Raw genomic sequence first — 18946 nt, forward strand, 5'->3', positions numbered from 1 at the left:
TTGAGTGTTTACCAAGTGGTAACATGGCAGTTGTGGCTGCGATCCTGCACAAGAGACAGGTACAGGTGTTTCCGTACCTCAATGACTGGCTAATCAACGGCTGTTCCAGGGCACAAGTGGATGTGCAAGTCAGCTTTATAAGAGCTACTTTTAATGACCTGGGCCTTCTCCTGAATGTACTGAAGTCAACCCTGTCCCCCGTTCAGCAGATAGAGTTTATAGGAGTGGTATTGGATTCTACACAGGTCAGGGCATACCTCCCAGAATCGCAATTCCAATCCCTGGGCAACATCATTCAAAGCCTCAGGCAGTTCCTGACCACTACAGCAAGGAATTGCCTAAAGCTTCTGGGACATATACCTATGTACCTATATAGTATAGCACGCCAGGCTGAGACTTTGACCCCTTCAGGCGTGGCTGGCCTTGGTGTATTGGCCAGTTCGGGATGGTCTAGACAAGATCGTCACTCTACCCCGGCCAGTCCTCGACTTCCTCCTGTGGTGGCTTGACCCACAGGCGGTGTGTACAGGGATTCCCTTCACCAGACCACAGCCATCCCTCTTGCTGGTGATGGACGCATCAGTGTTGGGTTGAGGTGCACATCTGGGACACCTCAGGACACAGGGACTCTGGTCTCAGGTAGAGCACTCCCTTCACATCAATGTCACAGAGCTGAGAGCAGTCCGCCTAGCATGTCAGACTTTCTGAGCCCATCTGGAAGGGAAATATGTATCCATCATGATGAACAAAACAACAGCGATGTTTTATATAAACAGACAGGGGGGTGCACACTCCTCTCCCCTGTGCCAGGAAGCCCTCAAACTGTGGGACTTTTGCATAGCTCTTTCAATACACCTGGAGGCATTGTACCTCTCCGTAGTGCAGAACGAGTTAGCGGACTATCTCAGCAAGTCATTTCATGGCCACAAGTGGTCCCTATGCCCGGATATTGTGAACACTATCTTCCAGCAGTGGAGATTTCCCCAAATAGACTTGTTCGCCATGTAATATAACAGGAAGTGCCTGCAGTTTTGCTCCTTCCTGAACCACAGAGCAGGTTTTATCACGGACACATTTCTCCTTCCCTGGAAGGGGTATCTCTTGTACGCATTTCCTCCCATACCTCTCGTTCAAAAGGTGCTTCTCAAAGTTCGGAGGGGCGAGGCCTTGGTGATACTGATAGCTCCAGCCTGGGCCTGTCAGCACTGGTACGTGTCTCTTCTGGAAATGTCTGTGGAAGCCCCAGTCATCCTGCTGCTCTTCCCAGGATCACGTCCATCTCCAGCACCCAAACTTTGAATTGCTGCACCTCATGACCTGGAAGCTTCATGGCTGAATCCGATCGAGCTCGCCTGTTCAGACAAGTCCTCCTTGGTAGTAGGAAACCTTCCACTATGGCCACCTACCTGGCAAAATGTAAGAGATTCTCAATTTGGTCTTCACAATACCTTCCGTCTCCAACTCTAGCATCCATACCTATCATATTGGACTACCTTCTCCACCTCAAACAGCAAGGGCTTACCCTGTCGTTAATGAAGATCCACCTGGACACTGTCTCTGCCTTCCATCCAGGCTGCAGGGTCAGCCAGTCTTTGCCAACCCGATGGTGAGTCATTTCCTAAAGGGTCTTGACAGACTCTACCCTCACATATGATAGCCAGTCCCAGCCTGGGACCTTAATTTGGTCCTTTCCAGCCTGATGGGGCCACCCTTTGAACCACTGGCGACATGTTCCTTGCTGTATCTCTCATACATGTGGTGTTCTTGGTAGTGATAACATCAGCCAGGAGAGTGCCAGAGCTCAAGGCACTAACCTCTAAGCCTCCATACAGGGTATTCTATAAGGACAAGAACAGGAGTACTTGTGGCACCTTAGAGACTAACAAATTTTATTTGAGCATAAGCTTTCATGGGCTACAGCCCAATTCATTGGATGCATGTAGTGGAAAATACAGTAGGAAGATATATATACATACACACACACAGAGAACATGAAACAATGGGTGTTACCATACACACTATAAGGAGAGTGATCAGTTAAGGTGAGCTATTATCTGCAGGAGAGAAAAAGAACTGTTTGTAGTGGTAATGAAAATGGCCCATTTCCAGCAATTGACAAGGAGATGTGAGGAACTGGAGGGGGAGGGGGGAGAATAAGCATGGGGAAATAGTTTTACTTTGTGTAATGGCCCATCCACTCCCAGTCTTTATTCAAATCTAATTTAATAGTGTCCAATTTGAAAATTAATTCCAATTCAGTAGTCTCTCATTGGAGTCTGTTTTTTAAGTTTTTTTGTTGTAATATTGCAACTTTTAGGTCTGTAATCGAGTGGCCAGGGAGATTGAAGTGTTCTCCAACTGGTTTTTGAATGTTATAATTCTTGACATCTGATTTGTGTCCATTTATTCTTTTACATAGAGACTGTCCGGTTTGGCCAATATACATGGCAGAGGGGCATTGCTGGCACATGATGGCATATATCACACTGGTAGATGTGCAGATTAATGAGCCTCATGGACAAGGTTCAGCTCAGACCTCAATCTCTCTAAGGTTGTCTCCCAGTTCCACATTACCCAGGACATCTTTCTCCCAGTTTTCTATCCTAAGCTGCACTCAAGCAGCAAGGAGCAAAAACTTCACTCGTTGGACATTCGCCGGACATTAGCCTACATCGAGCGAACAAAACTGTTCCGGAAATCCATTCAGCTGTTTGTCGCAGTAGCAGACAGAATTAAGTGGCTTCCAGTCTCCTCCCGAAGGATCTCATCTTGGATCACGTCCTGCATCCGGGCATGCTATGACCTGGCAAAGGTACCTGCCCCTCCACTTACAGCACACTCCACAAGGGCGCAGGCATCATCAGCGGTGTTCCTGGGTCATTTTCTTACGCAGGAAATCTGCAGAGCTGTGACATGGTCATCAATGCATACCTTTACCTCGCATTACGCTATTACGCAGCAGGCCACAGAAGCTGCAGCCTTTAGTAGAGCAGTGCTACAGTCAGCAAACATTTGAGCTCTGACCCTGCCTCCAAACTTGGGCTTTGTAACCACCTAATTTGAATGTACATGAACAAGCACTCGAAGAAGAAAAAACGGTTACTTACCTTCTCGTAACTGTTGTTCTTCGAGATGTGTTGTTCATGTCCATTCCAATGCCCACCCTCTTACCCCTCTGTCGGAGCAGCCGGCAAGAAGGAACTGAGGGGGTGGTGGGTTGGCAGGGCCCTATATCCAGCGCCATAAATGCGCGACCCCAGGGGGCTCCTGAGCTGACCCAACGGATACTGCTGGGGAAAAACCTTCATGCACACCTAATTGGAATGGACATGAATATCTCGAAAAACAACAGTTACAAGAAGGTTAGTAACCTTTTTTTCTGTTTTGAACCCTGTTATAGTCTTGGCCTTCATAATATCCTCTGGAAAAGAGTTCCACAGGTTGACTGTGAGTTGTATGAAAAAAATACTTCCTTTTCTTTGTTTTAAACCTGCTGCCTATTAATTTAATTGGGCCTGTCAATACCAGAAGGTGATAGTCTTCTTGGGTCTCATGGGGTTGATTGCATTGTGGTTCTACCTGATTGAATGTGTCTTCAAGATAAATCAAGAGACATTGGAAATGTATTTACATAAAAGGTAACAAAACCATTAAGTTAACAAGAGGAGGAACCAGCATGAAGTCTTTACCAGACCATATGATGTCTCTTCCAAGCAGGACAAACTATACTTTATCTGAGAATATATTGCAAAGCTTTACTGGTCTATAAAAACAGGGAGTCTAAATCTCAAATCATAAGTGATTGAATCAACTGATTATATACAATACACAAATACAATTACTCTATAATCAGGAAGGTCTTTTATGAAAGCCTTGGACCCTACCATGACTGGAGATGGCTTCAGTATAACTGGTGGCGCTGGTTCAGATGCTGCGCCTGAGCGTGACAGCCCAGAGTCCCTGTCTCGTGCGGGGTCCTCGGAAGCCCAGGGGGTGTGGCGAGCCAGCGACATTGCTGGGGGGGGGCCACGGGGTGCAGATGCCACTGATGCCACCCTGGAGCCCTGACCCTGATAGTAGGCCCAAGGGGTCCAAAAGGGGCATTGTACTGGGCCTTGCCACTGGGGCAGCCAGGCAAATGCCGGTGCCATTGAGTCCACAGCTCCGCGTTGCCGGGACCAGTGCCGGAAGCGGGAGTGGTACTGGCTGTGGCGAGAGACAGAAGACTCAGAGTCTGAGTCAGATGAATAGTCTGTGCCCGACCATGGGAGGGCAGAGCCCAACGGTGCAAGGGAGCGGTACCGGGTGAAGGTGAACAGTGCCATAACATCATAGGCTTGCCACAATGATGAACCAGGGGAGGTTCCACCATAGGTGCCACAAAGGGTGCAGGAGCCAATTGCGGCACCAGCAGAGATACTGCAGCCGGTGCCGTTGTTGGTGTCACCAACAGTGCCTGAGCTGGCGGTGCCAGAGCTTGCACCTGCAGGCCAGGGACTGTGCCGTCATGGCACTGAGGTCCTGCGCTGCCTCATAGGTATCCGGCATGGAGGGGAGGCGGAGCTCTTCCTCCAAATTTTCCTGAGCTGGGGAGTCCACCAGCACCAGACTCGACGGGCCTCCAGTTGGGGACGGAGTCAACGGTGCCGTGTCTTGAGGTCCAGAACTTGGGGGTCCCGCAGGACCCACCCCACTGGAATCCCCTTATGGCCTCTTGACGGGGGAAATGACCGCATCCGCCTTCTTTTTCTTATGTGGCACCGGGGACTGTGAGCAGTGCTGCCTGGTAGGACTGGCCTTACGAGCCGGGGAGCAGTGCCGGTGCTCCTTGGAGGAGTCCTTCCGCAGTGCTGGGACATCCTGCACCAAGGCTGGGGCAATTTCCAGTGCCAGCTGGGGCCCGAGAGGCAACTCCATCAGGAGGAGCTTTAAACGATAGACCCAATCTCTCGATAGTCCCACTCTCTCTCTAAAGCTCCTGAAAATTGGGTTCTTGTCTGTCTGATGGCCTTCTCCTAGGCATTTGAGATGAGTGTGCGGATCGCCTGTGGACATAGGTTTCACACACCTCCCGCATATCTTAAAGCCCTGCAACCGAGGCATGCCCTGGTGCCTGGGGAAACTAGGGCAGGGGGAAAGCCCCCCAAAGGAAGCCCAACTAACTAGAAACTACTATATTTACAACTAAGAAAAGGGAACCACTAGGTAGGCACTTGTGAATGCAAGAGACTCAGCTGCTCCAACGACTGTCACTGGCAGTAAGAAGGAACTGAGCAGACAGTGGGTCGGCAGGAACCTATATACACCGCTGTGAAGGTGCCACTCCAGTGGTCTCCACAGCCAACCCGACGGGTACCCACAGGGGAAAAACTTTCCAATGATGGTGCACGCGGTGCACGCACACCTGTTGGAATGGATATGAGCAATCACTCGAAGAAGAATCTCCGATTATGACTAGCTATAAATTCACTCTCATCTGTTCATTATGTTTACAAAGTTATTTAGAAAGAGACCAGGGGCAAAGACAATACCGTATCTAGCAGGATAGCAAAAAGTTCAACTGATTGGTTTCTCTTCCTTTAAAATTGCAGAGGAAAGAATGATATTATGAAGTAATCAAAAGGATGGGTCCATGCAGTCCAGTCTCCTATATTCAAATAGTGGCCAATGCCAGGTGCCCCAGAGGAAATGAACAGACAGAACAGATAATCAAGTGATCCATCCCGTTGCCCATTCCCATCTTCTGGCAAACAGAGGCTAGGGACACCAACCCTGTCCATCCTGGCTAATAGCCATTGATTGCCCTATCCTCCATGAATTTATCTAGTTCTTTTTTGAACCCTGGTATAGTCTGAGATTTCACAACATCCTCTGGCAAAGAGTTCCACAGATTGACTGTGCGTTGTGTGAAAAAATACTTCCTTTTGTTTGTTTTAAACCTGCTGCCTCTTAATTTCATTTGGTGACCCCTAGTTCTTGTGTTATGAGAAGGAGTAAATAACACTTCCTTATTTACTTTCTCCACACCAGTCATGATTTTATAGACCTCAATCATATCCCCCGCCCTTAGCTGTCTCTTTACCAAGCTGAAAAGTCCTAGTCTTATTAATCTCTCCTCATATGAAAGTCATTCCATACCCCTAATCATTTTTGTTGCCCTTTTCTGAACCTTTTCCAATTCCAATATATATTTTTTGAGATGGGGCGACCACATCTGCACGCAGTATTCAAGATGTGGGGCGTATCATGGATTTACATAAAGAAAGTATGATAATTTCTGTCTTATTATCTATCCCTTTTTTAATGATTATGAACATTTTGTTTGCTTTTTTGACTGCTGCTGCACATTGAGTGGATGTTTTTAGAGAACTATACACAATGACTCTAAATTCTCTTTCTTGAGTGGTAATTTTATATGTATCGTTGGTATTATGTTTTCCAATGTGCATTACTTTGCATTTATCAGTACTGAATGTTATCTGCCATTTTGCTGCCCAGTCACCCAGTTCTGAGAGATCCTTTTGTATCTCTTCACAGTCTGCCTGGGACTTAAGTATCTTGAGTAGTTTTGTATCATCTGCAAATGTTGCCACCTCACTGTTTACTCCTTTTTCCAGATCATTTATGAGTATGTTGAATAGGACTGATCCCAGTACAGACCCCTGGGGGACACCACTATTTATCTCTCTCCATTCTGAAAAATGACCATTTATTCCTACCCTTTCTTTCCTATCTTTTAACCATGAGAGGACCTTCCTTCTTATCCCATGACAGCTTACTTAGGCTTAAGAGCCTTTGGTGAGGGACTTTGTCAAAGGCTTTCTGAAAATTTAAGTACACTATATCCACTGGATCACCCTTGTCCACATAAACAACAAGGAGTCTGGTGGCACCTTAAAGACTAACAGATTTATTTGGGCATAAGCTTTCGTGGATAAAAACCTCACTTCTTTGGATGCATAGAGTGAAAGTTACAGATGCAGGCATTATATACTGACACATGGAGAGCAGGGAGTTACTTCACAAGTGGAGAACCAGTGTTGACAGGGCCAATTCAGTCAGGGTGGATGTAGTCCACTCCCAATAATAGATGAGGAGGTGTCAATTCCAGGAGAGGAAAAGCTGCTTCTGTAATGAGCCAGCCACTCCCAGTCCCTACTCTGTCCCCATATCTACTCTGGCGACATTATCAGAGGACCCAACCACATCAGCCACACCATCAAGGGCTCATTCGCCTGCACGTCCACTAATGTTATATATGCCATCATGTGCCAGCAATGCCCCTCTACCATGTACATTGGCCAAACCGGACAGTCCCTCCGCAAAAGAATAAATGGACACAAATCAGACATCAGGAATGGTAACATACACAAGCCAGTAAGTGAACACTTCAATCCCCCTGGTCATTCTATTACAGATTTAAAAGTCACTATCATTGAACAAAAAAATTTCAGAAACAGACTTCAAAGAGAAACAGCAGAACTAAAATTCATTTGCAAATTTAACACCATTAATCTGGGCTTGAATAGGGACTGGGAGTGGCTGGCTCATTACAGAAGCAGCTTCCTGCTTCTGATGTACTTAAAAAAAATTGCTATTACTTTTTGAATTTTTGTCTAGTTGTTCTTCAAATTTGTTTTTGGCCTTCCTAATTATATTTTTACTCATTTGCCAGAGTTTATGCTCCTTTCTACTTTCCTCAATAGGATTTAACTTCCACTTTTTAAAGGATGCCTTTTGTCTCTCACTGCTTCTTTTACTTTGTTGTTTAGCCACGGTGGCACTTTTTAGGTTCTCTATGTTTTTTTAATTTGGGGTATACATTTAAGTTGAGCCTCTATTGTGGTGTCTTTAAAAAGTTTCCATGCAGCTTGCAGTGATTTCACTTTTGGCGCTGTACCTTTTAATTTCTGTTTAAATAACTTCCTCATTTTTGTGTAATTCCCATTTCTGAAATTAAATGCTACAGTGTTGGGCTGCTGTGATGTTTTCCCCATCACAGGGATGTTGCATTTAAATTATATTACGGTCACTATTACCAAGCGGTCTAGCTATATTCACCTCTTGGACCAAATCCTATGCTCCACTTAGGACTAAATCAAGAATTGCTTCTCCTCTGGTGGGTTCCAGGACCAGCTGCTCCAAGAAGCAGTCATTTAAGGTGTCAAGAAACTTTATCTCTGCATCCTGTCCTGAGGTGACATGTACCCAGTCAATATGGGAATAGTTGAAATCCCCCATTAATATTTATAGCTTTCTTGAGCATTTTACAGTGACTATCACCATCCTGATGAGGTGATCTGTAATATCTCTCTACAGCTATATTCTTATTATTAGAACATGGACTTTCTATCCATAGAGATTCTATGGTACAGTTTGGTTCATTTAAGTTTTTTACTTCATTTGTTTCTATGCTTTCTTTCACATATAGTGCCACTCCCCCACTAGCACAACCTGTTCTGTCCTTCCGATATATTTTGTACTCTGGTATTACTTTGCCCTGTTGATTATCCTCATTTCACCAAGTTTCTGTGATGCCTACTATGTCAATATCCTCATTTAATATGAGGCACTTTAGTTCACCCATCTTATTATTTAGACTCCTAAAATTGGTATATAAGCACTTTAAAAACTTTTCACTTTTTAGCTGTCATGATATAATTGAATGGGACTCTTTTTCATTTGACTGTTTCTCATCAGATCCTACCCGTACTTTATCATCTTCCTCCTCTCCTCCTTACTAGGACATAGAGAGTGTCCATTAATAGATCCTCCTCTAAGGGATGTCTCTGTCTGAACCACATGCTCCTCTGCACCTGTCGGCTTTCCCCCAGCCCTTAGTTTAAAAACTACTCTACAACCTTTTTAATGTTAAATGCCAGCAATCTGGTTCCATTTTGGTTTAGGTGGAGCCCATCCTTCCTGTATAGGCTCCCCCTTTCCCAAAAATTTCCCCAGTTCTTAATAAATCTAAACCTCTGCTCCCTAGACCATCGCTCATCCGTGCATTGAGACCCTGCAGTTCTGCCTGTCTAACTGGCCCTGCGTGTAGAACTAAAAGCATTTCAGAGAATGCTACCATGCAGGTCCTGGACGTCAATCTCTTACCTAGCAGCCTAAATTTGGCCTCCAGGAACTCTCTCCTATCCTTCTCTATGTCATTAGTACCTACATGTACCACGACCATCGGCTGCTCCCCAGCAGTACACATAAGTCTATCTAGAGGTCTCAAGAGATCCACAACCTTTGCACCAGGCAGGCAAGTCACCATGTGGTTCTCCCAATAGTCACACACCCAGCTATGTTTCTAATGATCAAATCCCCCATAACTATTACCTATCTCTTCCCAATAACCGGTGTTCCCTCCCTTGAAGAGGTATCTTCAGTGTGAGAGGATACCACATCATCATCTGGAAGGAGGGTCCCAACTATGGGATCGTTTCCCTCTGCTCCAGTTGGATGTTGTCCTTCCCTGAGACTTTCAATCTCCTCAATAGCACAGAGGCTGTCAGACCTGGAGTGGGACCATTCTACTGTGTCCTGGAAAGTCTCATCTATGTCTCTCTCTGTCTCCCTCAGCTCCTCCAGTTCAGCCTCTCTGGTCTCAAAAGTCCATACACGGTCTCTGAGGGCCAGGAGCTCCTTGAACTGAACACACACATACACCACCTGCCCATAGGGAAGGTAATCATACATGCTGCATTGGGTTCAATAAACTGGATAGCCCCTACTCTGTTGCTGGACTTCTGCCTGCATTCTCTTTTTACTCCTGCAGCTCGTTCCTTTTTAGAGGTTTTGTTTTTTACTTTAAGTTTAAAGAATGTTAAGTGTATCTAGCTCCCCCTCCCATTCCCCTTCTAAACTCCCTTGCAAAACTCACATTAGACACTCCTGTTCGCTCCCTCAAACTAGATCAGAAACTCTTCCCTAAGCTTTTGATTTGTCATTTGGATAAAAGTTTCACTCTTTCAAAACTAAAGTTATGTATATATGTGAATGTTTGTGGCTGTTTCTGGAAGGGTTTTCCTGCGTGCAGAGGTATTTTTGTGCATATTCTTTGGGTATTTGTGTGCATGTGGGGCGTTGCATATGGCTCGAAGTTCTAGGACGTTTAGGTGTAGGGAGGTTTTAGTTGAAGACTATAGCCCCTGGGCTGTGTGGTGAGACATGTGTGCCCTGTGAGGGATGCATCGATAATCATTATTAGGGATGGAGCATCCTGGAGAAAGGGGACTCCTGAGCAGAGGTTGGAGGGAACTGTCCACCATAGGAGAGAATCTTTGACTCTGAAAGGTATGGATAGAGGCTTGTTTAGAGCATGTACATTCAGTCTGTAAACTGTGGCCAACCAAGCGTGGAAGCACCTCATGTATAGTCATGCAATTTTTAACACAAAAGTGCATGAAGCCATATGACCTAATAGTTGTAGACAGTCTCAAGAGATGACCTGAGGACTATTGCAAAGTTTCGTGGCAAATAGTTTTATGGTGTTGAAGCGGTCGCTCCTATGAACTCCAGGTGCTGGGTAGGAGATAATGTGGATTTGTTTTTGTTTATCCGAAGGCCAAGGGATAGGAAGCAAGTGACAGTGAGCTGCATGAATCGAAGCGCTTCGTCGAGCGTTGAGGCTTTGAGGAGACAATCATCGAGGTAAAGAAATATTATGACCCCTTGTTTCCTGAGGTAGGCAGTGACTATGGCTAGGAGCTTGGAAAAAACACGAGAGGCGGTGGATAGGCCGAAGGGTAGCACCCTGTATTGAAAATGTGTTGAGACGAGGGTAAAACAAAGGAAGCGTCTGTGGGCCGGATGTATAGTCACATGAAAATAGGCATCCTGTAGGTTGAGGGCTGAAAACCAATCGCCCTGCTCCAGCACTGGGGTTACGGTGGTGAGGTAACCCTTTTGAACTTTTGCTTTTTGATAAATTTGTTGAGCCGCCTGAGGTCGAGGATCCGTTGCCATCCCCCGGTTTTCTTTTCTGTTAAGAAATAATGGAAATAAAACTGCTTCCCTATGTGTTGTTCGGGCACGAGTTCCCCTGCTCCCAATAGAAGGAGATGTTGTACTTCTTGGAGGAGCAGTTGCTTGTGAGAGGGGTCCCTGAAGAGGGGCGGGGAGGGTGGGTGGGTAGAAGGCAAGGATAGGAAAGGGATGGAATAGCCAATTGTGACGACCTCTATAAACCCACTTGTCGGTGGTAATGTTTTGCCATTGATGGGAGAATGGTCGTAGGTGGTGTCCAAAAATAGGGACATGCGGTGTAAGCGCTGAAGTGGGAACACTGTTTTCTAAACCCTTGACCAAGGCTTCAAATTTGCTTATTAGTCAGAGGGGGTTGAGACGCTGCCGAGGAATTCGGACAGCAACACTGGTATCTTGGTCTCTGGCGTTGCTGTTGTTGTTGCTCATGTGATCTATGGAATTGCTGGGTATATGTGGGGTAGCATGGACACTGGTAAGGTTGAGATCTATATTGTCACCTTCTGGTCGTAGGAGTTTGAATTCCTAGAGACTGGAGAGTTGCCCTTGAGTCTTACTTTATTCAATGAATGTCGTTCGTCGTTGAGGCAAAGAGTTTGTTGCCATCAAAGGGAAGATCTTCAATGGTATTCTGGACCTCTCGAGGAAAAGAAGAGGAGGAGAGCTATGAACCTTGGCTCATGACCACTGCTGTAGCAGTGCATCTTGCTGCAGCGTTGGCTGCATTGAGGGCCGCTTGAAGAGAGGTATGTGAGATGATTTGTCCCTCGGAAACTAGAGCTGTGATTTGTTGTTTCTTTTCTTCCGGAATGTCCTTGTCAGATGGGGTGGAGCGGGGAAACTGGTGTTTGGTCTTTTGGTTGACTGTGTCTACCACCAGCGAGTTTGGCGCTGGATGAGTGAAAAGGAATTCAGAGTCCTTGAAGGGATGAAGTACTTGCGGTCCTCTCCTTTACAGGTAGTTAGGCTTGTAGCGGGAGTCTGCCAGATGGCCTTAGCAGGTTCCAAAAGGGCAGAAGAGGGCTGCAGGGTGTCCGTTAACTCATGCTACTGTTCAGGAACCTCCTCCAAGTTAATTCTTAACTCACTGGCAACTCTTTTGAAAAGGTATTGAAATTTTGAGAAGCCATCCGAAGATGTCAGGGGAGGAGGAAATAAGGCTTCATCAGGCGTAACAACTGGGTCTACTGAGTTTGAGGCAGGTTGTAACTGATCCTGTAGTTGTGATGATGCTGCCTGGTGCCTTACATCAGTTGCAGGTTCATCAGCTAGCGGTGCCGGGCAGGTGTCGCATCTGGTTGAGATGGCATAGCGAGTGTTGTCTCGAGGATAAGATGCCCATGGGGACCAATATTGCCACTGTGGTGGGAAGAGCATAGGTGGTGCCATCCAGGGGTTTACACACCATGGGGCAGGACCCTGAAAGTAGGACGAGGTAATTTTCCATGACCTCTAGTGATTGGGGTCTGAGGGTGGGAGATGTCATATGGTAAAAATTCCCCCTGCAGTCCAGCTTCCTCATCACTGGAGGAAGGCTGTCCAGACCCTGACTGAGCATTTGGAGAGAAGTAGGCATTAAGTAGGAGTGACTGCAGGATAGGTGATACCAGCAGGTCCCTTGACTATAAATTGCAGTGTTGGAGCTCCTTTGTGAGGTGAGGGCTGTGCAAGAGAAACTTGCTGTGACGAAAAGTTCCTCTGCACCGGTGTCTAGCATTGTTTCACTGCCGGCCAGCTCAGCGGGTGCCGGGAAAGCAATAGCAGCCTGTGGGGGGGCCGGTCAGGCATGTCGGCACCGCTTATGTTGCCGTGCCGAATGGTGCCATATGAGAGGCAGGCAACTGGAAGCCTGAAGCCTTGGCACCAGAGCTTTGCAGTACCGCCGCAGCCACAAGCTGGTTTTGTGTGATGCCGGAAGAGCCCGGAGCATCAAAAGTGCTCATCTGGAGAAGCGCCGGGAGGGAGGCTGTAGACCTGCCCAGGGAAGTCTCACACGAAGTTCCCTTTGCGGGTGAGAGAAGGTGTTGTTTTTTTGAAGTTTGTTTGTCCTTCTTTGAGGTGTGTGTGTGTGGGGTGGCCGCCTGTGGCATGCAGCGGAGCCGGAGTCGGCACCAGGGTCTGAAGCTGACCCTAGGATTTTTGAAGGAGGAGCAGTTTTATTTTCAGCTCCCTGTTCTACCGTGCCCTAGATTTAAGCTTGCTGCAGTGGGCAAATTTTTGGGGGATGTGGGGCTCCCCCAAACATTGTATGCATTTTGAATGGCCATCTGACAGAGGGATGGCATCACTGCAAGTAGAGCAGCACTTTTAAAGCCTGGGGAGCCAGGCATGTTGGAAGCAGCTGCCGCTGACAGGAATGAAGAAAAAAAAATTTTTTTTTTTTAAGAGAGAAAAAGATAGAAAAGTGGTAACTAAGTACTACTGGTACCAAACTAACTAATTAGAAAGGTAATTGTAACAAAGGGAGAGAAAGTCTCTAATGAGTCTGCTGAGCTCCATCTCAGGCCGGGACGGTAGAGAAGGAACTGAGGAGACCGGTTGCGCATGTGTACTATTAAGGTACACTCAAGAGCGGGAGGGCAGGCTCTGCGTGTGCGTGACCGATACGAGTACTGCTGTAAAAATCTCTGAACGAAGGCGCAGGGACACACCAACACCTGAAGTGGAGCACCCATAGGGACATCTCTCGAAGAAGTGGGTGTTCTAATATAATTGAACAGCATTAAGTGCTACAGGGCAGGACTGTGGTGAACCGGGAAAGCTATGGGAAGAATGAAACAAGAGCTCCAGCTCTTCCCTGCACTGAGCTTGCAATTTTCCTTTTTAGGGTGTCTCAACATGAGACTTAATAACTAATCCCAAAAGTGAACAGGGAATTTCCATTGCAATCACCAGAGGGCAGCTGGCTTTTCAGTTCCAATTTAGGTTCCATCACATTCACACACAAGAAGTGACAGAAGGAGCAAGTGGGACAGAGAAAATATAAAATACCCTAACTTACCTGCACTGCAGCTGGAAGCAAGATGCCTTGGATCTCAGCTCTCCCATCTGATACCCTGCATCTTACTGTATCGCAAATGTGTGCTGGGAGGTGGGTAAACCAAAGAAGTGGGTCCCCACAGAAATGGATATGATTTTTAATTATTAAGCTGCCTGCAGAATACAGGGCACCAGTAACAGCAAGGAAACCAGAAAAGGAGACATGGACAACCACCCCCCACAATGCTCCCTGCTGCACATACATATGCCATCTGCACATCTAAGACTTTAACCCTTTAAACTCATCTATTTGCAGCATTCTATAGAAGGGAAATGGTAAGGTCTGCAGCTAGCAAAAGGAAGGTGTGCATGTGGAAGCAGGTAGACGTATGGTTTAATATATGTGTGTGTGGGGGGGTGGAGTAGGTGGAGCACTTGCCAGTTAAACAGGCAGGAAAGTGTAAAGTGGTACAGTTAGAGGGACGGGGTGGTTCAAGAAGTATTCAACATTCTGGAGGAGACTGGCCACTAGGAGTGGAGTCATGGCACTTGCAAGAGAGGAGTCAGGCAATTAGGACAGGCACTGGGTGGGAATGTGGCTGAGCTTGGCTGCAGGCAGACAGTGATCAGGCAGCTCTTTTGGGAGCATTAGCAGCAGGATCAGCACATGCTGATAAAGTTCAACCACCAACCCCTACAAGAATGAGAACTTTCCTCTCCCAGGCCATTACAGTCAGGAATCTTATACTGATTTCAAATAAAGAGGTTCTGTTAGCACCACAGGATCTATCTTGCTGCGGTGGAATGGAGGCTTGTTTCAGGGACCGTTGCAGTTGTAAGACCCTCTCCCGAGTGACAGCGAACTTGTAAATTTATGCCTTAATGTCTGACTGAAGCCAAAGCCTGATAGAATAGGTATCCTGGTTTCCCCCTCCCACTCACACAGCATGGCCCTTGAACCAGGAGCTCCTGTGGTAAAAAATGATTACTAATGTTATGTAACCATTGTTGTTCAAGATGTATTTCACATGTCCATCCTACTCATGCTTTGTAGTGACCACAAATAGTTGGATTGACAAATGGACCTGTTTAGTCCCATCTACCTAGAATGCCAAAGCTTTTCTAACATTAGGGTGTGTTAGTGTTGCACCTCTCTATTGACATGTGGTTTTGGGTAAAATGTAGGTAAATATGATATGAAAATTAGATACCACATTAGAATCGAATCTCAGATGAGAGCAGAAATATATTTTATCCTTATAAGGCAGTTTGGATGTCACAACATGCAGCTCAGCAACCCTCCTGACCAAAGTGATGGCTACTAAGAAAGCCAACTTTAGTGATAGATACAGCAAGGAACATGTGGCTAGAGGTTCAAAATGGAGGGCCCATGAACCCTGACTAAACTAAGATCAAGTCCCAGGGGGAGGGGAGGGGAGACGAGGGGAGACAGGTTCCCTTAGCTAAAGGTACAACTTTTCCAGGCCCTTCAAAAATCTGACTGTCAGATTGTTAGAAAAAATACATAAACTGTTGTCCATGAGGATGGAAAGCGGATACTGCTGCCAAGTGGACCTTGAAAGCAATAATTGCCAACCATTGCTGTTGTAGGTGTAATAGTCCAGGATATGCAAGATTGAGGACTGCATTGATGAAACTCCAGATTAACGAGACCAGAGGGAAAAACGTTGCCACTTTGACACGTAAGTAGACCTGGTGAAGGGCTTTCTACTATTTAACAAGACTCCTCCTTAGGATTTACCCATGGAGCTTCCAAGCTGTTAAATGAAGCACCTGCAGCTTCAGGTGGAGCAGCTGACTGTGATTTGGGGAGCTTAAGTCTGGGTCCAATGGAAGCAAAACTGGAACCGCCACTGACAGATGCAGTAGAGTGGAGAATTAGTGCTGCTGGGGCCATTAGTATAACCCGAGAACATGGTCCCATTTGATCTTTACCAACACTCTGTGTAGGAGTGTGATCAGAGAAAAAGTGTAGCCGAGCTTGTTCGATCAGGGTAGAAGGAAAGCCTCAGAGAACTAGGACTGTGACCTTGTAGGAAGCAACAATGATGGCATTTCCTGTTGGCTTTGGTTGCAAATAGGTCTAGGTGGATACATCTGTGCAGAGAGAGACCACTGTAAGAACAGGCTTTTCCCCTTGACTTGAGGTAATGATCCAGAATATGAGCTTCCCCTAAACACTTTAAGCAGCTTGAGTGTGGGTTGCACACAGTCATTGACCTAACACAAGCGATGCAGGGTGTGAAGTCTGGTGACTTAAGCATCCCTCTGCACAGAGAAATTGAAATCCCAAACCAGGGACCGAAAAAGAAACTAATACTACCTACGCTCTAAGTACTAATCTACTAGAAAACCAGAAAACTATTCTAAATGTTCAACAAAATACACAAAGCATTTACCAAGACATGCCAAGTAATTCCAATGACTGTCACAGGCAGTAAGAAGCAACTGAGGAGGCTCGGGGAAGGTTGGACCCTTTATACCAGCATACAGTGGCATGCAGCAGAGGGCACTTGAACTGCCCTGATGGGTACCACTGAGGGGAAAAATTTCCAGCAACTGCAGGTGGAGCACATGCACACAAGGGTGGAATGTGCAATCACTCAAAGAAGGGGATACACAGTTTGGTTGTGACAGCAGGAGGGTAATCCCAGGGAGGGGATATTACAGCTGCTTTGTGACCACTATACACTGGCTGTGTTGGCACAAAGTTGACACAACACAAGCATGTCTGAATTTTTCTGTAGTGTCCAGCATGCTTTTGGGCACTGCATACAAATCCAGTGTATTCATAACAGCAGCTATCATTTTGCTATCTAAGTGCTGAAAGATCAAAGTTAGTAGTTCAGGCTGTTTTAAAAAGTAAACATGGAAGAGACACTTCTACCTTTCATTTGGTTTTGTTTTTTTGGAAGTTAAATCACTTTTATTTGTGAGGAACGTCACCCACACTGCACATTTTCGTATAGATGTTACAAAGGAAAGCAGAAATTTTTCCTCCCCGTGTCCTGAAATTAAGCAGGACTGGCACAAAAACAAACAAAAAATCCCTCATCACACCTGGGAGGTTTTAGCACCAGCGTCCAATAAAAAAAGCTTTTGACTTAAAATTTCATTTCTTTGGTTGGGGTTTTCCCCCCCACTTTCTCTTTTCTTAGTTTGGTACCAAAAGAAAAACTGGAGGGGAAAAAAATATATATATAATAGCGAAATGGTGTAATTTTAAAAAACCCCGCAGTTGCCATGGAAGCTGGGGAGGTCGCTCTGACTCTCACTCTCTCTCTCTATGCATCTGTTGCAGGCGTTCCCTGGATCTCGGCTGCTGGTATATTTTTTATTTCTCTTAAGTTCCGATGTTTCAAATCTTCATTGTTTTTGTCACTTGTTTTCATTTTATTGCTTGGATCTTTCTTTGGTGTTATTTTTGTAATTACACTTTAGGACACCTGTAGAAAAGGTCAAATTAAACAAGTGATTTCTTTATTTAATTCCTCAAATACTCCCCCCTCCATTAACTCCTAGGCCCTGTCTGCACTAACTTTTAACTAAGTTTGTAGCTACAACAGTAAGGAATGTGGTATAAAACAACATAAATAAATACAAATAAAAAGTAAGATTGTTGGCTCTAAGCACAACTTTTATCCTTGTACAACACTGTTAGTAGCTATGACCAGTCACAGTGTGCTTCCCTTCTCAGTGACCGTGTCTGGCACATGATTGTCTACTTGTAACCAGTTAAATCTCACTTATTTTGCAATGTAGACAGGACCCCCACTTCCCAACAACGCTTGTATAACCAGTTGGTTGCTCCACCTTCCTCCAAGATCTTTGAGTAGGTGGCCATCCTGCATTCCAAGCTGCTGGTGCTGCTCTATGTGCATGTCCGCCAGGCACTCTGCCCCCTGCTGAGGTGCTATGTGACAGATATTCCCAAAATCCACCAACACAAACAGTGAGGCAGTGTAGCAAGTACAGACACAAATACCACTGACATCTCATGACCTAGTTACAAAGATACTGTTGAGTCTGTTATATTCATATCGCCTAAAAACTGTCTGATGGAAAACTGGAACAGTGTGTATCTCAATACAATCATAAAACAGTTTGATATTTCTTGTATGGACAGGAAGAAAAGCATGGCCTCATGTTATCCAATTATGGTACACAGGCCTTTAAATATCAGGGGACCTAATCCATCTCGGATGCAATTCCTTTGATATCAATGGAGTTATGCCAGGCTTTCATTTGGCCCCAAGGCTGAGCCCTGAGAAAAATCTTCAGGATTGCTCCGGATAGATTCTATTCTGGGATGAAATCTCTCTTGCAGCCATGTTCCTCACCTCTATTCCTAATGTCTGGTCTTCCACCCACACCTGAGTCCTAGCTGAAGTGTGGGTTGGATGGGAGCATGGGGGCAGATCCCAAAACAGAGAAAAATAATTTTTAGGAGGGAAAATAAATGGAAAAATAAGGGTGAGTAGGTTGGACTTCAAGTGTCAAGAAAAGGAAATCTCCACCTGGAAATGCCTCTGGGATTGGGGCAGGGGACTCTGCACACACAGCAAAGGGAACTGCGGAAGATTTCAGAATCATTTCTGTGCTATGGAATAGAATTGTGGGGCCAGCATCCCAAGGTTCCATGGCTGCCATCAAATAAACCCAACTCCCTCTAGCTGCAGTGTCTGAGAGGATATTGCCAGGTAACTTTTGTGAGCCTGTCCTGGAGATAGAGAGCCCTGTCACTGCGCAAAGGGGAAATTAAGATGGTAGTGGCTTGCCAATTACTAGGCCATAGAGCAGTGGTCTCCAACCTTTTTACGCCCAAGATCACTTTTTGAATTTAAGGGCAACCCATCTACCTCGTCCCTTCCCCAAGGCCCTGCCCCTTCCCCTTAGCCTTGCCCCACTCACTCCATCCTCTCCTCCCTGCCTCCCCTTCCCCCCGTCATTCACTCTCCTCCAC

The 18946-nt window shown here is 45.9% G+C and overlaps 1 protein-coding gene across 4 annotated transcripts in view; it reads right to left on the minus strand.

Moving 5' to 3' along the window:
* The window catches only part of YBX3 (Y-box binding protein 3), a 66920-nt gene that overhangs the window by 13214 nt on the left and 34760 nt on the right, over positions 1-18946 (minus strand). For 2 of the 4 annotated variants that reach the window (XM_005295749.4, XM_024110158.3), the window contains one exon: positions 16882-17429. The exons of the other annotated variants lie outside the window; for them this stretch is intronic. The gene's annotated coding sequence lies outside the window, so the exon portion shown is untranslated. Of the gene's footprint in view, positions 1-16881; positions 17430-18946 lie in introns of those variants that run through there. 4 annotated transcript variants of the gene reach the window in all.

The sequence above is a fragment of the Chrysemys picta genome, chromosome 1 (genome assembly GCF_011386835.1).
Source record: "Chrysemys picta bellii isolate R12L10 chromosome 1, ASM1138683v2, whole genome shotgun sequence".
NCBI classification, from domain to species: domain Eukaryota; kingdom Metazoa; phylum Chordata; order Testudines; family Emydidae; genus Chrysemys; species Chrysemys picta.